The sequence below is a fragment of the Oncorhynchus keta genome, chromosome 17 (genome assembly GCF_023373465.1).
Source record: "Oncorhynchus keta strain PuntledgeMale-10-30-2019 chromosome 17, Oket_V2, whole genome shotgun sequence".
Classification (NCBI taxonomy): domain Eukaryota; kingdom Metazoa; phylum Chordata; class Actinopteri; order Salmoniformes; family Salmonidae; genus Oncorhynchus; species Oncorhynchus keta.
The window spans coordinates 58,991,478-59,013,052 of NC_068437.1; the positions used below are offsets into that span (position 1 = coordinate 58,991,478).

The 21,575-nt window shown below is 38.8% G+C and overlaps 1 pseudogene; it reads left to right on the forward strand.

Moving 5' to 3' along the window:
- Positions 1–207: 207 nt before the first annotated feature.
- Positions 208–21,575, forward strand: part of LOC127908416 (mucin-2-like) — a 78,105-nt pseudogene continuing 56,737 nt past the window's right edge.

Sequence of the window (21,575 nt, forward strand, 5' to 3'; positions counted from 1 at the left end):
GGTGTTAAATGAGGTGAAAAGGACACTGGAGTAGGACTTTAAACTATTGTATTGATGAGAGATCTATTTATTTGTTACCTTCTTCTGTTCTATCTCTCAGGTATATGCTATGGATGGGGAGACCCTCATTACGTCACATTTGATGGCCAATATTACAGTTTCCAGGAAAACTGCACCTACGTTTTGATTAAAGAAATAGTTCCTCGACAGAACTTCAGTGTCATCATCGACAACTATAACTGCGATCCGTCTGGACATGCGACCTGCCCTCAGTCTCTGATTGTGAATTACAAGTCCTATAAAATTGTTCTTACTCCGAAGAGATTAAATGTGACAACAAATATGGTAATTATAACTGTGCTATTGTTCACATTTATACACTTTGAAAAAGTACACTTTGAGATAGAAATTATTTGAGATAGACATTCTTTGATACAGAGATTCTTTGATACAAACATTATTTGATATAGACATTCTTTGATACAGACATTCTTTGATACAGACATTATTTGAGATAGACATTCTCATACCACTTTAAGACTTAAAATAATCTAGCTTCATATTTTGAAATCTACTATTTACTTATTTACTTTTTGTAACGTGGGGGTATTGATTAATAGGGAAATCTGATCTTGCCGACAACGACAAATGTAATTTGCAGTACTACACTACAGTAGTTACAAATAGTTATTTAGCAACATCACATATTGGTTAACCACTTTGATGATGCCATCACATTAACTCAAAAGCATCATCAAGGTATCTGAAACATTCCCATGACATTTCAAAGAATTTCATTATATTGACAAATGATTAACAGACAACCAACTCTCCTTGTGACTTCATTTAGTTCAGGAAACCGTTCATATCTTATCTAAATTGTTCTAATGTTATTCTGTTCTCTATTCTCATTCATAATGTAATGTTTTTCCTTATCATTCACAAGGTTTACATCAATGGAAATCAGATCTTCCCAACCTTTTCTAATGAAGACCTCATGATCACCAGCACTGGGGTAGAGTTACTGTTGAAGATCCCTGCCATTAAAGCAACAGTGATGTTTAAGTCCCTTATGTTCAGTGTAACCCTGCCAAACTCCCTATTCCACAACAACACAGAGGGGCAGTGTGGTAAGTATGTAGGCTGTACTGCATTCCAAATGGCACACTGTTCCCAATGTAGTGCACTTCTTTTAACCAGGGGGGATACGGTCCCAATGTAGTGCACTCCGTTTAACCAGGGGGAATAGGATCACATTGTAGTTCACTCCTTTTAACCAGGGGGAATAGGATCACATTGTAATGCACTCCTTTTAACCAGGGGGAATAGGATCCCATTGTAGTGCACTCCTTTTAACCACCTTTTAACCAGGGGGAATAGGGTCCCAATGTAGTGCACTTCTTTTAACCAGGGGGAATAGGGTCCCATTGTAGTTCACTCCTTTTAACCAGGGGGAATAGGATCACATTGTAGTGCACTCCTTTTAACCAGGGGGAATAGGATCCCATTGTAGTGCACTCCTTTTAACCAGGGGGAATAGGGTCCCATTGTAGTTCACTCCTTTTAACCATGGGGAATAGGATCATATTGTAATGCACTCCTTTTAACCAGGGGGAATAGGATCCCATTGTAGTGCACTCCTTTTAACCAGGGGGAATAGGGTCCCATTGTAGTACACTCCTTTTAACCAGGGGGAATAGGGTCCCATTGTAGTGCACTCATTTTAACCAGGGGGAATAGGGTCCCATTGTAGTACACTCCTTTCAACCAGGGGGAATAGGGTCCCATTGTAGTTCACTATTTTAACCAGGGGGAATAGGGTCCCATTGTAGTGCACTCCTTTTAACCAGGGGGAATAGGGTCCCATTGTAGTGCACTCCTTTTAACCAGGGGGAATAGGGTCCCATTGTAGTGCACTCCTTTTAACCAGGGGGAATAGGGTCCCATTGTAGTGCGCTCCTTTTAACCAGGGGGAATAGGGTTCCATTGTAGTGCACTCCTTTTAACCAGGGGGAATAAGGTCCCATTGTAGTTCACTCCTTTTAACCAGGGGGAATAGGGTCCCATTGTAGTGCACTCCTTTTAACCAGGGGGAATAGGGTCCCATTGTAGTGCACTCCTTTTAACCAGGGAGAATAGGGTCCCATTTGGGATACATCCATTGTGTAGACCAAAAACACTTTAAGTATGAATCAGATGAACAGCTTGTAGTACTCTGAGTAAACTGAACATTTGTTGCAATGATTTAATGTTATTTTGTTGTGTGTTTTTGCATGTCTATGGCCTTAAAGAGTTCACTGTGCAGTTACAATGATAGCATTACCAATTAAAAGATACTGTAGGTAGGCTTAAAGTTAGGAGCAGCTGTTTCTGACATAAAATAACTGGTGTTTTCTCTCATTCCCATATTTATTGTACCTTTATAAAGGTACCTGTGACAATATCAGGAAAAACGATTGCAGATTACCGAATGGAAAGATTGACCCATCATGTCCTGGGATGGCTCATGAATGGAAGATTCCTGATGTTAAAAAACCCTACTGTGAACGGCAACCCGTTATCCTACCTACCCCACCTACCCCCACGCCTCCAACCTGCCCGTCAGGAAAGACATCAATCTGTGACATCATACATAGCCCGTAAGACGTGTAACCTTGTAATAACATAAAGAGACAGTAATCAATATTTGTAAGTGATCTGTTGTGACATGTTAAATGCCCCATTTGGGTTAGGCCGATATAATAACTTAAATGGGTTCTTTATTTTGGAAGGGTCTTTAAGCAATGTCATGACGTTATCCCACGTCAACCCTTCTTCGAGGCCTGTAAGTTTGATGTCTGCCACATGCCAAATATCTCAATCGGCTGCTCCAGCCTGGAAGCCTACGCCGTGAGGTGTGCAGCAGCTGGAGTCTGTATCGACTGGAGGAAATCAACCAATGGAACATGTGGTAGGGAAGGACTTTCATATCCAATAAGACCTGTGTCCCCAATGGGATCCTATTCCCTACATAGTGCACTGCTTTTGACCAGGCTCCTGCCATAAGTAGTGATCTAAGTAGGGAATAGGATCCAATTTCGGATGCAAGATAGATGTTAACACGGTTTTAAATCATTCTAATAACTTTATGATTTACATTAATTATTTGTATTTTGACAACCTGCATTTACAAATTGTATACTTACTGTTTTGTCTTTCATTCCATCTTGACCATATTACAGAACTGTCATGCCCTAAGACCAAAGTGTATAAGGCATGTGGCTCTACTATCCAGCCAACATGCAATTCAAGGTATCCATCTCATTCCCATCTCATCTCATTCCCATCTCATCTCATTCTCATCTCATTCCCATCACATCTCATTCTCATTCTCATCTCATTACCATCTAATCTGATACTCATTACATTCTCATTCTCATTCTCATCTCATTCCCATCTAATCTGATACTCATTACATTCTCATTCCCATTCTCATCTCATTCCCATCTCATCTCATTCCCATCTCATCTCATTCTCATCTCATTCCCATCTCATCTCATTCTCATCTCATCTCATTCTCTTCTCATCTCATTCCCATCTCTTCTCATCTCATTCTCATCTCATCTCATTCCCATCTCATCTCATTCTCATTCTCATCTCATTCCCATCTCATTCTCATTCTCATCTCATTCTCATCTCATCTCATTCCCATCTCATCTCATTCTCATCTCATCTCATTCCCATCTCATCTCATTCTCATTCTCATCTCATTCCCATCTCATCTCATTCTCTTCTCATCTCATTCCCATCTCATCTCATTCTCTTCTCATCTCATTCCCATCTCATCTCATTCTCATTCTCATCTCATTCCCATCTCATCTCATTCTCATTCTCATCTCATTCCCATCTCATCTCATTCTCATTCTCATCTCATTCCCATCTCATCTCATTCTCATCTCATTCCCATCTCATCTCATTCCCATCTCATCTCATTCTCTTCTCATCTCATTCCCATCTCATCTCATTCTCTTCTCATCTCATTCCCATCTCATCTCATTCTCTTCTCATCTCATTCCCATCTCATCTCATTCTCTTCTCATCTCATTCCCATCTCATCTCATCCCATCTCATCTCATTCCCATCTCATTCCCATCTCATCTCATTCCCATCTCATCTCATTCCCATCTCATCTCATTCCCATCTCATCTCAATCTCATCTCATTTCATTCTCATTCCCATCTCATTCCCATCTCATCTCATCTCATTCCCATCTCATCTCAATCTCATTCCCATCTCATCTCATTCTCATCTCATTCCCATCTCATCTCATTCTCTTCTCATCTCATTCCCATCTCATCTCATTCTCTTCTCATCTCATTCCCATCCCATCTCATTCTCATTCCCATCTCATTCTCATCTCATCTCATTCCCATCTCATCTCATCTCTTCCCATCCCATCTCATCTCATTCCCATCTCATTCCCATCTCATCTCATCTCATTCTCATTCCAATCTCATTCCCATCTCATCTCATCTCATTCCCATCCCATCTCATCTCATTCCCATCTCATTCCCATCTCATCTCATCTCATTCTCATTCCCATCTCATTCCCATCTCATCTCATTCCCATCTCATCCCATCTCATTCCCATCTCATCTCATCTCATTCCCATCCCATCTCATTCCCATCTCATTCCCATCTCATTCCCATCCCATTCTCATCTCATTCCCATCTCATTCCCATCTCATCTCATCTCATTCCCATCCCATCTCATTCCCATCTCATTCCCATCTCATTCTCTTCTCATCTCATTCCCATCCCATCTCATCTCATTCCCATCTCATCCCATCTCATTCCCATCTCATCTCATCTCATTCCCATCTCATCTCAATCTCATTCCCATCTCATCTCATTCCCATCTCATCTCATTCTTATTCTCATTCTGATCTCATCTCATTCTCATCTCATTCCCATCAAATTCTCATCTCATTTCAATCTCATTTTCATTTTCATCTTATTCTCATCTCATTCCCATCTCATCTCATTCTCATCTCATTCCCATCTCATCTCATTCCCATCTCATCTCATTCCCATCTCATCTCATCTCATTCTCATCTCATTCTCATCTCATCTCATCTCATTCCCATCTAATTCTCATCCCCATCTCATTCTCATTCCCATCTCATCTCATCTCATTCCCATCTCATCTCAATCTCATCTCATTTCATTCTCATTCCCATCTCATTCCCATCTCATCTCATCTCATTCCCATCTCATCTCAATCTCATCCCATCTCATCTCATTCTCATCTCATTCCCATCTCATCTTATTCTCTTCTCATCTCATTCCCATCTCATCTCATTCTCTTCTCATCTCATTCCCATCCCATCTCATTCTCATAATCCATCTCATTTCATCTCATCAAGCCCTTTCTCATCATCATTCCCAATCCCATCTCATCTCATTCCCATCTAAAATTCAAATCTCATCTCATCTCATTCTCATTCCATCTCATTCCCATCTCAGAAATCTCATTAATCCCATCTCATCCAGTTTCCCATCTCATTCCCATCTCATCTCATCTCATTCTCATTCCCATCTCATTCCCATCTCATCTCATTCCCATCTCATCCCATCTCATTCCCATCTAATTCTCATCCCCATCTCATTCTCATTCCCATCTCATCGCATCTCAATCCCATCTCATCTCATTCTCATCTCTTCTCATCTCATTCCCATCTCATTCACATCTAATTCTCATTCCCATCTCACCTCATTCCCATCTCATTATTTTACACTTGTAAATACACCACTTGTTTCCATTATATTCCAAAGTTTCTAGTCTGTAATTAATTGTTTTTTCTTACCATAGATACAATGACAAATATGTGCATCCATGTCAAGGAGCACAAATGACCCGTGACGTTGTATGTGACTCATTCATGGAGGGCTGTTTCTGCCCTGAGGGTACCATCTTGTTCAACACATTCTCTGACACCTGTGTTCGTGACTGTGGTAAGGATGTGTCAGTTTGAGGAATACATTGTTTAATTGTGTCTTAAAGTACCAGCATGTATGACCTAAGATCTTATTTTCCCTCCAAGGATGCACAGGACCTGATGGAAAACCCAAACAGGTAATAATGTGGATGTATACCACAATGAATCTGTCAGAAGAAATGGTTCAACTGCTCACTTCACATTATGGCCCACAAAAAGGTTCTGTATAGAACCCCCATTATTTTAATCAGTTTACTAGTTTCATTGGGGCTTGTAAGTTGTCCAGCCCTGAAGAGGCTGGAGCCCTATTGTTATAATAATCAATCAAATGTATTTGATAAAGCCCTTTTTTCATCATCAGCAGCAACAAAGCCTTTACACATACCCAGCCTAAAACTCAAAGAGCAAGCAATGCAGAGGCAGAAAGACAGTGGCTAGGAAAAACTCCCTAGAAGGCAGAAACCTAGGAATAAACCAAGAGAGGAACCAGTTTCTGAGGGGTGGCCAGTCCTCTTCTTAATACATTTGAAGTCTCTGCTAACAGTGTTTGTTTTGTCCCAACACAGTTTGGTGAGACTTGGTACAGTAACTGCCAGAAGTGCACGTGTAATGCTGACACACTGAGTGTCCAGTGTGAACCAGTGAAATGTCCGCCCCAAGAAATTGTTACCTGTAAGAAGTACGGTGAGGTGTTGGTCAACAAGACGGTGGACTGCTGTCAGAAAAATACATGTGGTGAGTAGAGACAGGATAGAGAGGCACCTTAACGTGCTACCAGGTAACCCGGGTACAAGTCTGCTTGTGCTAAATGTTTGGCATATGACAAGGAGTGGAATGAAGCACCAAACAGCTCTTCATTATTGCTATTTCATAAAGCCTTCATAAGCACTACATAAATGTGTTACAAAGCATCTATAACGTGCTTTATAAAGGGTTCATAAATGTGCCATAACTCTGTGACATAATCACCGATGTCAAATGTGACATAAAACACTGTGTGGAATATAATATAAACTTGTGTTTTATAAAGGGTGACATGTTGTGCTGAAGGCCATTCTCTCTAAATGACAGTCCGTTAGTCACATTCAATAATCTGTATTCACTGATGGACCATGGTCCAGTCTTTCTTTGTTAGTTAGTGAGGTTTAAAATAACATTTGAGGAATATAAATGGTAAATGCCCAATAATTCTGACTTGTTGAGTCATGTTAAATACCATGTCACCCAACAGTAAATGGTATATGTTTATAGTTAATATATGTAAATAAATATATCATATATGTATATGTAAATATGTTAAATACCAGTAACCTGTGATCATGTAGAGTCATCATGGTTCATAAGTCATCAGATGGACTAAGCTATATCATATACATGTCTTGTAACACTGTTTGACAGAGCAGTCCTCTTTGCCATTCATAAATACATCCATATAGACTCTATATCATATAATGCTGTATTCACTGTAGAGTCAGTCCTCTTTGGCCATTCCCAATACATCCATATAGACTCTATATCATATAATGCTGTATTCACTGTAGAGTCAGTCCTCTTTGGCCATTCCCAATACATCCATATAGACTCTATATCATATAATGCTGTATTCACTGTAGAGTCAGTCCTCTTTGGCCATTCCCAATACATCCATATAGACTCTATATCATATAATGCTGTATTCACTGTAGAGTCAGTCCTCTTTGGCCATTCATAATACATCCATATAGACTCTATATCATATAATGCTGTATTCACTGTAGAGTCAGTCCTCTTTGGCCATTCATAATACATCCATATAGACTCTATATCATATAATGCTGTATTCACTGTAGAGTCAGTCCTCTTTGGCCATTCATAATACATCCATATAGACTCTATATCATATAATGCTGTATTCACTGTAGAGTCAGACCTCTTTGGCCATTCCCAATACATCCATATAGACTCTATATCATATAATGCTGTATTCACTGTAGAGTCAGTCCTCTTTGGCCATTCATAACACATCCATATAGACTCTATATCATATAATGCTGTATTCACTGTAGAGTCAGTCCTCTTTGGCCATTCCCAATACATCCATATAGACTCTATATCATATAATGCTGTATTCACTGTAGAGTCAGTCCTCTTTGGCCATTCCCAATACATCCATATAGACTCTATATCATATAATGCTGTATTCACTGTAGAGTCAGTCCTCTTTGGCCATTCACAACACACACATAAAAGCTTAATGATGGGAACATCAACGTATAAACAATCTGGGAATTATCACTAACAGCTAAAACAAATACACATTAAAGACCTGTTTAAACCATACATTTCCTTTTATTTGTACATTTTCAAATCAATTTAAATACATAAAAGTTTCACAAAAGTCCAGCAATGTAATTACATTGAACACCGGACTGATTAGTGTATAAATGTGTTACAAAGCATCTATAACGTGCTTTATAAAGGGTTCATAAATGTGCCATAACTCTGTGACATAATCACGGGACTGTGATGAGTATAGCTTGTCCCTGAGCTGGAGGACCAATGGGTTCTTACCTCTCTTTCTGCTGGAGGTTCTGCATGTTGATTCCAACCTTAAAATTAACAACAACGACATTTAGCAGGTGTGTTAAGAAATGCCTTTGTCACACCAATTAAATTACATTTGAGGTCTTTATTGGCAAGGGAAACATACGTTAACATTGCCAAAGCAAGTGAAGTAGATAATAAACACAAGTGAAATGAACAATAAAATTTAACAGTAAACATTACACTGATAGAAGTTCCAAAATAATAAAGACATTTCAATACAGTGTAAGGATGTGCAAATTATTTGAAATAACTATTGTGATAGCTACAATATATAATCTAACTCAATACTTAACTACTATTACAATAAATATAGGTTCATTATTCATAAGGCTTTTATTAAGCAGTGCTTATGCCACCATTTGTAAAGGTTTGTCTAATTTGACACAGTGGGTTATGTCATACAGTTATGCCACATGGTTATAGATGATTTGTCATTTCTGTAGTGTTTATGAAGCCTTTATACTGACCATGTCATTGGACCATGTTATTGGACCATGTTATTGGACCCTGTCATTGGACCATGTCATTGGACCATGTTATTGGACCCTGTCATTGGACCATGTCATTGGACCCTGTTATTGGACCCTGTCATTGGACCATGTTATTGGACCCTGTCATTGGACCCTGTCATTGGACCCTGTCATTGGACCCTGTCATTGGACCATGTTCAACATCTGTTATGTCTCAACCATTGTCTGACCCTTTTATTGTGTGTTCTTTCAGTGCCCAAACCTGTTTGTGTCCACAACAATACTGAATACACGGTGAGAAGTGACATTTCTTTGCAGGCAGAATACAGCAGTATTACAATAAATAATTTGTACATTTTGCATGAAATAAACCTAAATATTGATTCCCTAATGAGAACATATAAATGCTTAAAAATGTTAATAAATGCATCATAAATGATCATTAAATGTTAAAGATGTAAATGCTTAAGAATTGTAATGCTTGTTTACATTTTTGAATAATGATGTACATATTTCTTTTTTTTGCTACTTGACAGCTTGGGGAGTTTTGGTCGCCCCCTAGTGACCGCTGTGTGAAGTATGAATGCACCAAGACAAACAGCCAGTTCATCGTTGTGGAATCCAAATTTAAATGCCCAGTGTTCCGTCCAGAGGACTGTGTCCCTGTAAGTAGATGAGGAAACTGGTTGAATGTGTTTGTTTGAAGTAAAGTAACTATTCCTAAATATACTGCTTGCTTCATTTGATAGTAACTTGGAGGTTATATTGAATTTACACCTGAGTAACATATTCATAGATGATCATAGTTTTCCATTATAACATCTATACTGTGTTCTCTAGCTCAATAGACTGTAACTAGTCATATCCAAATTGAGCTGTACACTATTCTTTTTGACAGGGAACTGAGAAAACTGATGCAAATGGATGTTGCACAACCTGTAAGTTAAAACAATATAATGATTCATTTCTAAATATTCATGATTTGTGTTGTATTTCTGTTTATACATCAGATCTACTAGTCAAACATAACCTCTTATGAACCTGACCTCTTATGAACATAACCTCTTTTGAACATAACCTCTTATGAGCCTGACCTCTTATGACACAATAAATCAATGTTGAGTTACTGTAGATGAAACTGAATATAGATGTGATGTACTTTTTCAAGTTGCTCATCTTTAGTCCATCTTTACATAGGAAGGGGGAAACTCATCACTTTAAAATGTCCTCCTTAACTCTGTCTACCTCCACAGGCACTTTAATCAGTCACTGTGATGTGAAGAACACCACCACCTACCTAGAGGTGAATAACTGCAGGTCCTCTGTGCCGGTGGAAATCTCAGCCTGCGGGGGATCCTGTGGAACATCTTCTATGTGAGTACAAACTCTAAATAAGAACACAACACACGCCAAAAAAGCACACAGAAACAAACGCAACATGCATTTGGGTCTTTTTAGAAATGTGTAAGTGGGGAATTGGATTGAAGGGTGAGAATTCAATGGGAGGTGACCTATAGCAGAATAAATGTGGTACTGTTTCTGACAGTGTTGTTTGTGTGTCCTGTTTGCTAGGTACTCTGCAGAGAAAAACACCCTGATGCACTCCTGCTCCTGCTGTCAAGAGATGTCTACCAGTGAGAGGAAGGTGGAGATGGTCTGCCCTAACGGGAAGAAGATCATGCAGTCCTACATTTACATTGATAAGTGTGGCTGCCATGACTCTGAGTGTGACAAGAAGAACCACTTAGATTAGGTCTTGAAGAATGAAGTCTTTTGAAGTGTTCTTATTTACCTGCATGGAATATTCAATAGTTTTATCTAAAGGGAACCAATAGGGTCTGTCTCATTATCATATAGGCTACTTTCATGAACTGCATGTTCTTTCTCTCTACACTATCATAGACATTATGCAAACCTATTAAACTGATGAAGAAGCATGAAATCATTATCTTTCTTGTTTTATTTCATATTGTCAAGTGCGTCATTGTGTGACTAGGGAAACAGTACACATAGTATTTAATAAAGAACGTATTCATTACATAACGGTTACTATTAAAAGGGGCAATCTGCAATTCAAACAATAACAAAGTTGCCACCCTGCCAGTGTTTTGGAAAAAAGCTGAAGAATGGGGCTGGAGAAATGTAACCACTCTCAAGTTCATAGACAGGCCATGGATTTAAGAACTGACCGTACATGATATCAAAATGATAGTTTTAATCATGTTTTGAGGCTATACAGTTTTTGTTAACAATTATGTTGTTTACCAACAATGGAATAAAACAATCTTATATTCTGGGTTGTGATGGGCTACGACAGTTGAACTCAGCTCATTAGGCATTTATAAGTGATATTCTTCAAGAATCAATGGGTATTATCAATTTACAAGTCCAGAAATATATGTAGCGATCACAGATTAGTCACTGAAATCTGCAACACTGATTACCTATTCTCATTCATTGATGTCAAAATGTCACAAGAACCACACATTTTGTTGAGCCAATTCTATCTCAATGAATGAATGTGTTTTGTTCGATTAATTCCGTCGATATATATCTAAAATGTCCATTTATTTGGAGCGTTTGATCTAGATAAACACTGATTCCAACTTGCGCAACGTGACTACAAAATATCTCAAAAGTTACCTGTAAACTTTGCCAAAACATTTCAAACTACTTTTGTAATGCAACTTTAGGTCTTTTTCAACGTAAATAATTGATAAAATTGAAGACGGGATGATTTGTGTTCTATACAGGAGGAAAACAAACTGTAGCTTTCTGGTCACTCGCCTCTAACAGTACGCTTCAAGTGACCCTCGTTCAAGATGGCCGTACTTCTTCATTACACAAAGGAATAACCTCAACCAGTTTCTAAAGACTGTTGACATCCAGTGGAAGTGATAAGAACTGCAAGAAGGTCCCTTAGAAATCTGGATTCCCAATGAAATCGTATATTGAAAAGAGAGTGACCTAAAAAAAAAATCTGAATGGTTTGTCCTCGGGGTTTCGCCTGCTAAATAAGTTATGTAATACTCACAGACGTGATTCAAACAGTTTTAGAAACTTCAGAGTGTTTACTACCCAAATATAATAATATTATGCATATTTTATCTTCTGGGGATGAGTAGCAGGCAGTTGAATTTGGGCATGCATTTCATCCAGACTTGAAAATACTGCCCCCTGTCACCAAGAAGTTAACATAAAACATCAATAATGTTCCAACCGGAGAATTCCTTTGTCCTCAGAAATGCACTGGTACGAGAGGTAACTCCGAGAGACCAAGGATCTCTGCCAGACCACTGACTCAAAGAGGTCTCATGAGCCCTTCCTTTATAGCAGAATCCTCATTCAAGTTTCGAAAGACGGTTGACATCTAGTGGAAGCCGTAGGAAGTGCAACTTTATCCATATCTCAATGTGTATTCGGTAGGCCAAGCTTTGAAAAACTACAAACCTCAGAGGTCCCACTTCCTGGTTGGATTGTTCTCAGGTTTTTGCCTGCCATATGAGTTCTGTTATACTCACGGACATCATTCAAACAGTTTTAGAAACTTCAGAGTGTTTTCTATCCAATACTAATAATAATATGCATATATTAGCATCTGGAACAGAGTAGGAGGCAGTTCACTATGGGCATGCTATTCATCCAAAAGTCAAAATGCTGCCCCCTATCCCAAAAAGGTACAAATAGACAGCCCTAAACCTAATATGTGTGGAATAATACATTTCCCAATTTGTAAAGGGCCTTTGAAAAGTAGAGACGCTGAAGTGGTTCAGGAAGTGCCACACGAGTGTTATATTCAGCCCTTGGCTGAAGATGAACATTCAGAGAAATACGTGTTCTATGATTTTGAGACAAATCAGCAATCAGGGGTTAATTAGCCTATTTTTGTATTTACCATGACTTTCAAGGGTGAAAAGTGGTCGGCAGAGGGACCCAATTGTGCACTGCTTTTTCGAAAACATTTTTAGAAAACCCCAGTACAGAAACTTCACGTTTATAGCGCACAATTCTAGAGCCTATGACTCCTACCTTCTTCTGAACCACTTGATACAGCAAGGCGTTGCACCCAGTGTCATAGCTCAAGGTAGTAAAATCTTGTGTTTTGTAGACCCCGAATTCAACCAGAGATACATTGACAGTTTAAGCTTCTTACCCATGAGATTGGCTCAAATGCCAGAGGCCTTGCGTTTTGAAAACTCTGTGAAAGGCTGGTTTCCCCACTTCTTCACATCTGAGGAGAATCTACATTATATCGGATCTTATCCCAGCCCCGAAATGTACGGGTGTGATCAAATGTCTCCCAAACAGCGTGAGAGATTCATGATGTGGTACGAGACAGTAAGACATATCACCTTTGATTTCCATAAAGAGATGGAATCATACTGTGACAATGATGCGGTTATAGTGCGTGACGGATGCCTCAGATTCAGAGAAGAGGTAATCAAAGATGCAGGCATTGACCCCTGGAGTTGTACAACTATTGCATCGGCATGCATGAAAACCTATCGTACACACTTTCTACCTACAGCATCTATAGCTATGCCCTTGCCTGACAACTTCCGACACCAATTCAAATCATGCTCTAGTGGGTCCATTCAATGGTTGGAGTACTTGGCCCAGGATAAAGACATTTTTATTCAACATGCTTTGAATAGGGGTGAGAAGGTGTTTGGGTCTTATCATTGAGATGGATGCACACAGATTGACAGGGTTGAGACCATGGTTGTAAATCTTGCTTTGTGCCCCAGGCCATGTGTGTCCTAACCCGAAATACTTTTGGGGAAATGTACCAAGAGTTTCAAGACAAATACGATTCTTTAAAGAGTACATCAAGACCTTCTTGAGATGCAAGCAAATGGCTTCAGGCTATCCTGCATTGGTCACAGATCAAGAGAGCAAAGACAAGTACATTCAAGACTATCACAACAGAGAAGGCATACTGACAGAATAGAGGTCAACAAAACCAAAATAAATGTGTCGAAATTGTACTTGAACTCGCTTTGGGGCAAGCTTTTGCAGAGATGCAATATGCTAACAACGCCGAACATTAACCTCATAGTCCGCCCCATCCCACATGCGGTCGCGTTACTACAGCCTCAAGCTCATTACCATAACGCAACATTAGCGATTTCTAAAAATCGCAAATGAAATGAAATAAATATGCCTGCTCTCAAGCTTATCCTTTTCTTAACAATCCTGTCATCTCAGATTTTCAAAATATGCTTTAGAACCAGAGAAAATCAATCATTTGTGTAAGAGTGGTGATAGCTAGCTTAGCATTTAGCATTAGCATTTAGCACGCAACATATTCACAAAAACCAGCAAAGGGATCAAATAAAATAATTTACCTTTGAAGAACTTCAGATGTTTCAATGAGGAGACTCTCAGTTACATAGCAGATGTCCAGTTTTTCCTGAAAGATTCTTGTGTAGGACACATCGTTCCGTTTTGTTACTATGCATTTGGCTACCGAAACTAACCGAAAATTCAGTCACCTACACGTCAAACTTTTTTTCCGAATTAACTCCATAATATCGACTGAAACATGGAAAACGTTGTTTGAATCAATCCTCAAGGAGTTTTGTCATATATCTCTTCATTGAAATGGCAGTCCTAGAAGCCTTCTTTGTTCTCTGATTCGGATGGAAAAATACTGGTAGCTGACTTTTGCGCACCAATTTCCACGCAGACACCGTGCGGGACACTTGGCAATTGTAGTCTCTTATGGTCAATCTTCCAATGATATGCCTACAAATACGTCACAATGCTGCAGACATATTGGACGAACGGTAGAGAGCATAAGCTCGTTCATGGCACATTCACAGCCATATAAGGAGACGATGGAAAAACAGAGCCTAAAAAATTCTGCTCATTTCCTGTTTGAGGTTTCATCTTGGTTTCGCCTGTAGCATGAGTCCTGTGGCACTCACAGATAATATCTTTGCAGTTTTGATTGGAAGATTGGCCATAAGAGACTACATTTGCCAGGGGTCCGCCCGGTGTCCTTTGTCTAAATTGGTGCGTAATTTTCAGCTGCAGCCATTTTCCCATGCGATTCAGAGGGGAAAGCACACTTCCACGAACTATATATCATCGAAGAGATATGTAGAAAAACACCTTGAGGATTGATTCTAAACAACGTTTGCCATGTTTCAGTCAATATTATGGAGTTATTTTGGAAACAGTTCGGTGTTTTTATAACTGAATTTTCGTTTTTTTTTTGGTAGCCAAACATGACGCAGAAAACGGACTGATTTCTCCTAAACAAATATTCTTTCAGGAAAAACTGAACATTTGCTATCTAACTGAGAGTCTCCTCATTGAAAACATCTGAAGTTCTTCAAAGGTAAATGATTTTATTTGAATTGTTTTCTGTTTTTTGTGAAAATGTTGCCTGCTGAATGCTAACGCTAAATGCTATGCTAACGCTAAATGTTTCTACACAAATGCTTGTTTTGCTATGGTTGAGAAGCATATTTTTGAAAATCTGAGATGACAGTGTTGTTAACAAAAGGCTAAGCTTGAGAGCTAGCATATTTATTTCATTTCATTTGCGATTTTCATGAATAGTTAACGTTGCGTTATGGTAATGGGCTTGAGACTGTAGTCACGATCCCGGATCCGGGTTGACTCGACGCAAGAAGTTAACTAAATCAGAGGACCGCCCCTGAGTCCAGTTAGTGTCAGGCATCCTGGGACAGCCCTTTTCTGCAATTCCAAATAAAACCCAACTTTGAGAAAGTCTCAGTAAGACCATGTTTTCCTCCATTACGAGGGTACAAAGGTTGTAGACCATTGCTGAATCTTTTAACCATACCACGTGGTTAAACTCTTAGACTATCGATACCGACAGAATAAGAACAAGTCTTTGATATTAATTACTAGTCTGCAGCTAGGAATTCGGTATCATTGAACGCGAAGAACGACAACCGCCGAAACATTCATTCTATAATTAATGAATGAATGTCACTCTGAACAATCCACTCTAAACTCAACAGAGAGAACGTGGGAGAGAGACGGACAATTCTAAAAAAGAAACAAATTTCAACAGCGATCAAGACGACACACTGAGCGTAAATATATATATTGATTGCAATTGTTCCCGAATGAGTGAGCGTTCACGTGCAAAGGATTAGCATTTCAATTGTTATAATGATTAACTCTGTCGTGTCTCATCTCAGTCGACCCCCACTTCCCTTTTTGTCCACCAAGCCGCGATGCCGGTTTAGCCCACTAGGGGCACATTCTCCTATCATTTCATGTAACCACATTTACCAAGTTTGTTTGTTTGTTTATGCATTTCTGTGAAATACGTAGTAAGTAATAAATGAATGATTCAAGACAATTGATGTATGGATGACTCAAAGTGAAGATTGGGTTCGTGCAGATAATCAACAATTTATGACGTTTGAGATGAGACTAACGTGAGGTAAAGTAAATAATTCATTAATCAGAAGACTTTGGATCAGATATGAAAATATCTGAAAGGTTATATTCGGAATTATAACTTGTAATCTGAATATTTTCCTTGGTGCCCGACTTTCTAGTTAATTACAGTTACATGATTAATCAGTTTGATCGCGTAATACTAATTACAGAGGATCTTTGATAAAACTAAGTCTTCAATTTAATGATAGTAAGGGAATACCCCCCTGAATTGGACAAAAATGAATGGGAAGTCATTGGCACCGGACAAACCATATACACAATGTCCAATACCACCCAATTCGGCGATGATTCATGCAAAGTTGATTGCAAATGCCATATGGCAATTGCCAGTTGTAACACTTTAAAAATCCAAAGGTGGCGAGTGCGCTCCACCTTGGTTTTTCATATTGGAAATGTAACCCAAGTCAACATCCAAAAGCAAACATTTTTGTCAAAAACGTATCACCCCTTAAAAAAGTGCTTTCTGGACGGTTTTTTGAAATTCTTTAGATTTTTTTGTCAATTACACATGTGTAAGAACTGTATGAATATACTTTTGTCCAATTTTATTATCATAAATAAATAAAAAATGACTTGCGCATAACGCATATGTTTTGTCCATTTGCAATATGATTTCATAGGAAGTCAAAAGTCAAAAGTCAAAAATAGCAACATTTTATAAAAAACTTCACACACCCCTAAAAAAGTGCTTTCTGGACTGTTTTTCGAAAGTCTTTAGAATTTTCAGCAAATTACACACGTATAAGAACTGTATCAACATACTTTAGTCGTATTTTATTATCATAATATTTTTTACTTGTGCATAAGGCATATGTTTTGTCCATTTACAATATGATTTCATAGGAAGTCAAAAGTCGAAAATGTGAACTTTAAAAAAAAAACATATCACCCTCGTAAAAAAGTGCTTTCTGGACCGTTTTTCGAAATTGTTACGATTTTATGTCAATTAATCACGTGTAAGAACTGTATGAAAATGCTTTTGTAAAATGTTATTATCATATTTTTTTTTTTTTACTTGTGCATAAGGAATATGATTTGTCCATTTGCAATATGATTTCATAGGAAGTCAAAAGTCACTTTCTTTGGGGCCAAATGCCATAAGAAATTTGACATGCTCAAAAATCCTGCAGAAGTGCAAAATTGACTGGCCTGATGAACTCGGGATGGCCGGGCAGTGATAGTTGTTCCTTTCCATCACTCGTTGTGTTGACTTCATTATTTCCATTTGGTGATGTTTTTTCACTATAGAATCATATTGCAAATGCACGTGTATTGTTGTGCAACTGGTGATTGAAAATAGGCACCTGGTAACCCAAAAATAAAAATATGGTTGTAAATGCATTTACCGGGACTCCTATTGTCCATGCCCGCTATGGGAGTACCCTACTAAGGCCCTCTATCTATGGGGGCCGTCCTGAGTGCTTTCTGGACTGTTTAAAATATTCTGATGGATACACATTGTTGTGCAACTGGTGATTGAAAATAGGCACCTGGTAACCCAAAAATAAAAATATGGTTGTCAATGCATTTACCGGTCATTCTGATATTAATGCCCGCTATGGGAACACAGGATGGCCAGGCAGTGATAGTTGTTCCTTTCCATTGCTCGTTGTGTTGACTTCATCATGTCCATTTGGTGATGTTTTTTCACTGTTGAATCATATTGCAAGTGCACGTGCATTTGCAATATGGTTCAATGGGCATTTACCATCACGAATTTGTCATGCTTAAAAATCCTTCAGAAATGCAACATTGACTGGCCCGATGAACTCGGGATGGCTGGGCAGTGATTCTGGTTCATCTCAATCACTCGTTAGGGTTGATTTCAGACTGTCATTTTGGTGATGGTACCTCACTGTTTAAACATATTGCAAATGGACAAGAGTCACCAGCAAGTCACCGTCCATCAGTCAATTAGATATCATTCTGACACCAAACTGATACAAACTGACACCAAACCCACTTTTTCCAACTCGTTTAGTAGCCAACTATCACATACTTCAGAGCTGGCCCAAAATTCACAACGCTTTCGGTTCAAACCATAAAAAAAACATTACACGTAGTTACGTTCTAGCTGCGGGTCCATTTCTTATGTTATGTGTAGGCCTAGCTGAGGCAACCCCGAATCCCAAGTTTTGGCTCGATAGGTCATTTGGTGTCCGAGCAAAACCCTAATTGGTGCTGAAAATCCACTTTTTCCATGGCTTGCTACGGGGTCCTTGAATGAGCTATCGGACAGGAACGTTGGGGTCCGTCTATATGGGCCGAGACGGTCGCAATGCACCGAGTCTTGCGACTCTGGGACATTTCTAAATGTCGTCATTTGCGTGATGCAAAAATGAATTGAAGTCATTGCAAATGTACGAGGCTGTTTTTCGGTCCGAGAACCTTCTAGAGCCACGTAACTCACCACGCACTATCGACCTGAGGTCTAGAACAGGATTCTAAAGTTTCGGAACTCGAGGTCTGACGGTTCTTTAAAAGTTCCAACAATGTTAACTAATGCAGGCAGTGTATGTCTCTACGCACCCCAATGGGTCCCTACTTCCAAGCTTTGTGTGTGTGTGATTTAGTTTTCCTTTGAAATTATATGGGAAAAATGACTGATTTACAGTTCATGGGGGTTGCCTAATCACATATATTAAGTTTTGGAAAGATCTGACTTTTTTAACCCCTCGAAACAGCCCCTGAGACACCAATTATGGCACTTCCGGTTGGCACAGGAAGCTATAAGTCAACACATATCCTCATTGGAGTATGCTGTTACAGAATCCTGAGTTTTAAATCCTTACGTTAAGAACTGACTGATTTACACAGGGTTGAATGCACTATGTCTATCAAACTGCAGGCAGGGTATGGATAAACATTTTTAGGGTGATTATAACCCCCTCCGGTTGGTCCAGGAAGCTTAGAATCAACACAGGTAGACCTCGTAGTGGCCTGATGGACTGTCATCGAAGACAGGTTCATACGACATTCATAACCTACATAGGCTTCAGGTTGATTTTAGGGGTGCAGGCAATGTATTCCTATGGGGAGAGAAGTCAATGCAAACTGTTTGATGTAAACACCTTCTTTTAACAGTTAAGGGTTAATGCCACACGGTCAGGGTTAGGCTTGCACGGATCGGAAGGACCTTAGGAACATACCTGAGGTCGAATTGTGCTTCTCACCCTAACGGATCTCTCACTGTCACCCAAAAGCAAATGACGTTGTGGGGCAGGCTTCATTTTGGGCCTACTATTCTAATGGTTGCTTTAATTCAATACCCTGCATGTGTATTTTAATGAACGTTTGAGTTTTAACTAGTACCATTAGCATTTAGCGTAGCGCATTTGCATTTCCAGATGTCTAGATGGGACGCCTGCATGTCAGGTAGGAGCAAGAGGTTAATCAGAAGACTTTGGATCAGATATGAAAATATCTGAAAGGTTATATTCGGAATTATAACATGTAATCTGAATATTTTCCTTGGTGCCCGACTTTCTAGTTAATTACAGTAACATGATTAATCAGTTTGATCGCGTAATACTAATTACAGAGGATCTTTGATAAAACTAAGTCTTCAATTTAATGATAGTAAGGGAATACCCCCCTGAATTGGACAAAAATGAATGGGAAGTCATTGGCACCGGACAAACCATATATATACACAATGTCCAATACCACCCAATTCGGCGATGATTCATGCAAAGTTGATTGCAAATGCCATATGGCAATTGCCAGTTGTAACACTTTAAAAATCCAAAGGTGGCGAGTGCGCTCCACCTTGGTTTTTCATATTGGAAATGTAACCCAAGTCAACATCCAAAAGCAAAATTTTTAAAAAATGATTTTTTTGTCAAAAACGTATCACCCCTTAAAAAAGTGCTTTCTGGACCGTTTTTCAAAATTCTTTAGATTTTTTTGTCAATTACACATGTGTAAGAACTGTATGAATATACTTTTGTCCAAATTTATTATCATAAAAAAATAAAAAATGACTTGCGCATAAGGCATATGTTTTGTCCATTTGCAATATGATTTCATAGGAAGTCAAAAGTCAAAAGTCAAAAATAGCAACATTTTATAAAAAACTTCACACACCCCTAAAAAAGTGCATTCTGGACCGTTTTTCAAAACTTTCGATTTTTGTGTCAATTACACATGTGTAAGAACTGTATGAATATACTTTTGTCCAAATTTATTATAATAATTTTAATTTTTTATTACTTGCGCATAAGGCATATGTTTTGTCCATTTACAATATGATTTCATAGGAAGTCAAAAGTCGAAAATGTGAACTTTAAAAAAAAACGTATCACCCTCGTAAAAAAGTGCTTTCTGGACCGTTTTTCGAAATTGTTACGATTTTATGTCAATTAATCATGTGTAAGAACTGTATGAAAATGCTTTTGTAAAATTTTATTATCATAATTGTTTTTTTTACTTGTGCATAAGGAATATGATTTGTCCATTTGCAATATGATTTCATAGGAAGTCATAAGTCACTTTCTTTGGGGCCAAATGCCATAAGAAATTTGACATGCTCAAAGATCCTGCAGAAATGCAAAATTGACTGGCGTGGTGAACTCGGGATGGCCGGGCAGTGATAGTTGTTCCTTTCCATCACTCGTTGTGTTGATTTCATCATGTCCATTTGGTGATGTTTTTTTCACTATAGAATCATATTGCAAATGCACGTGCATTGTTGTGCAACTGGTGATTGAAAATAGGCACCTGGTAACCCAAAAATAAAAATATGGTTGTAAATGCATTTACCGGTACTCCTATTGTCCATGCCCGCGATGTGAGCACCCTACTATGGCCCTCTATCCGTGGGGGCCGTCCTGAGTGCTTTCTGGACAGTTTAAAATATTCTGATGGATACGCATTGTTGTGCAACTGGTGATTGAAAATAGGCACCTGGTAACCCAAAAATAAAAATATGGTTGTCAATGCATTTACCGGTCATTCTGATATTAATGCCCGCTATGGGAACACAGGATGGCCGGGGAATGATAGTTGTTCCTTTCCATCGCTCGTTGTGTTGACTTCATCATGTCCATTTGGTGATGTTTTTTCACTGTTAAATCATATTGCAAGAGCACGT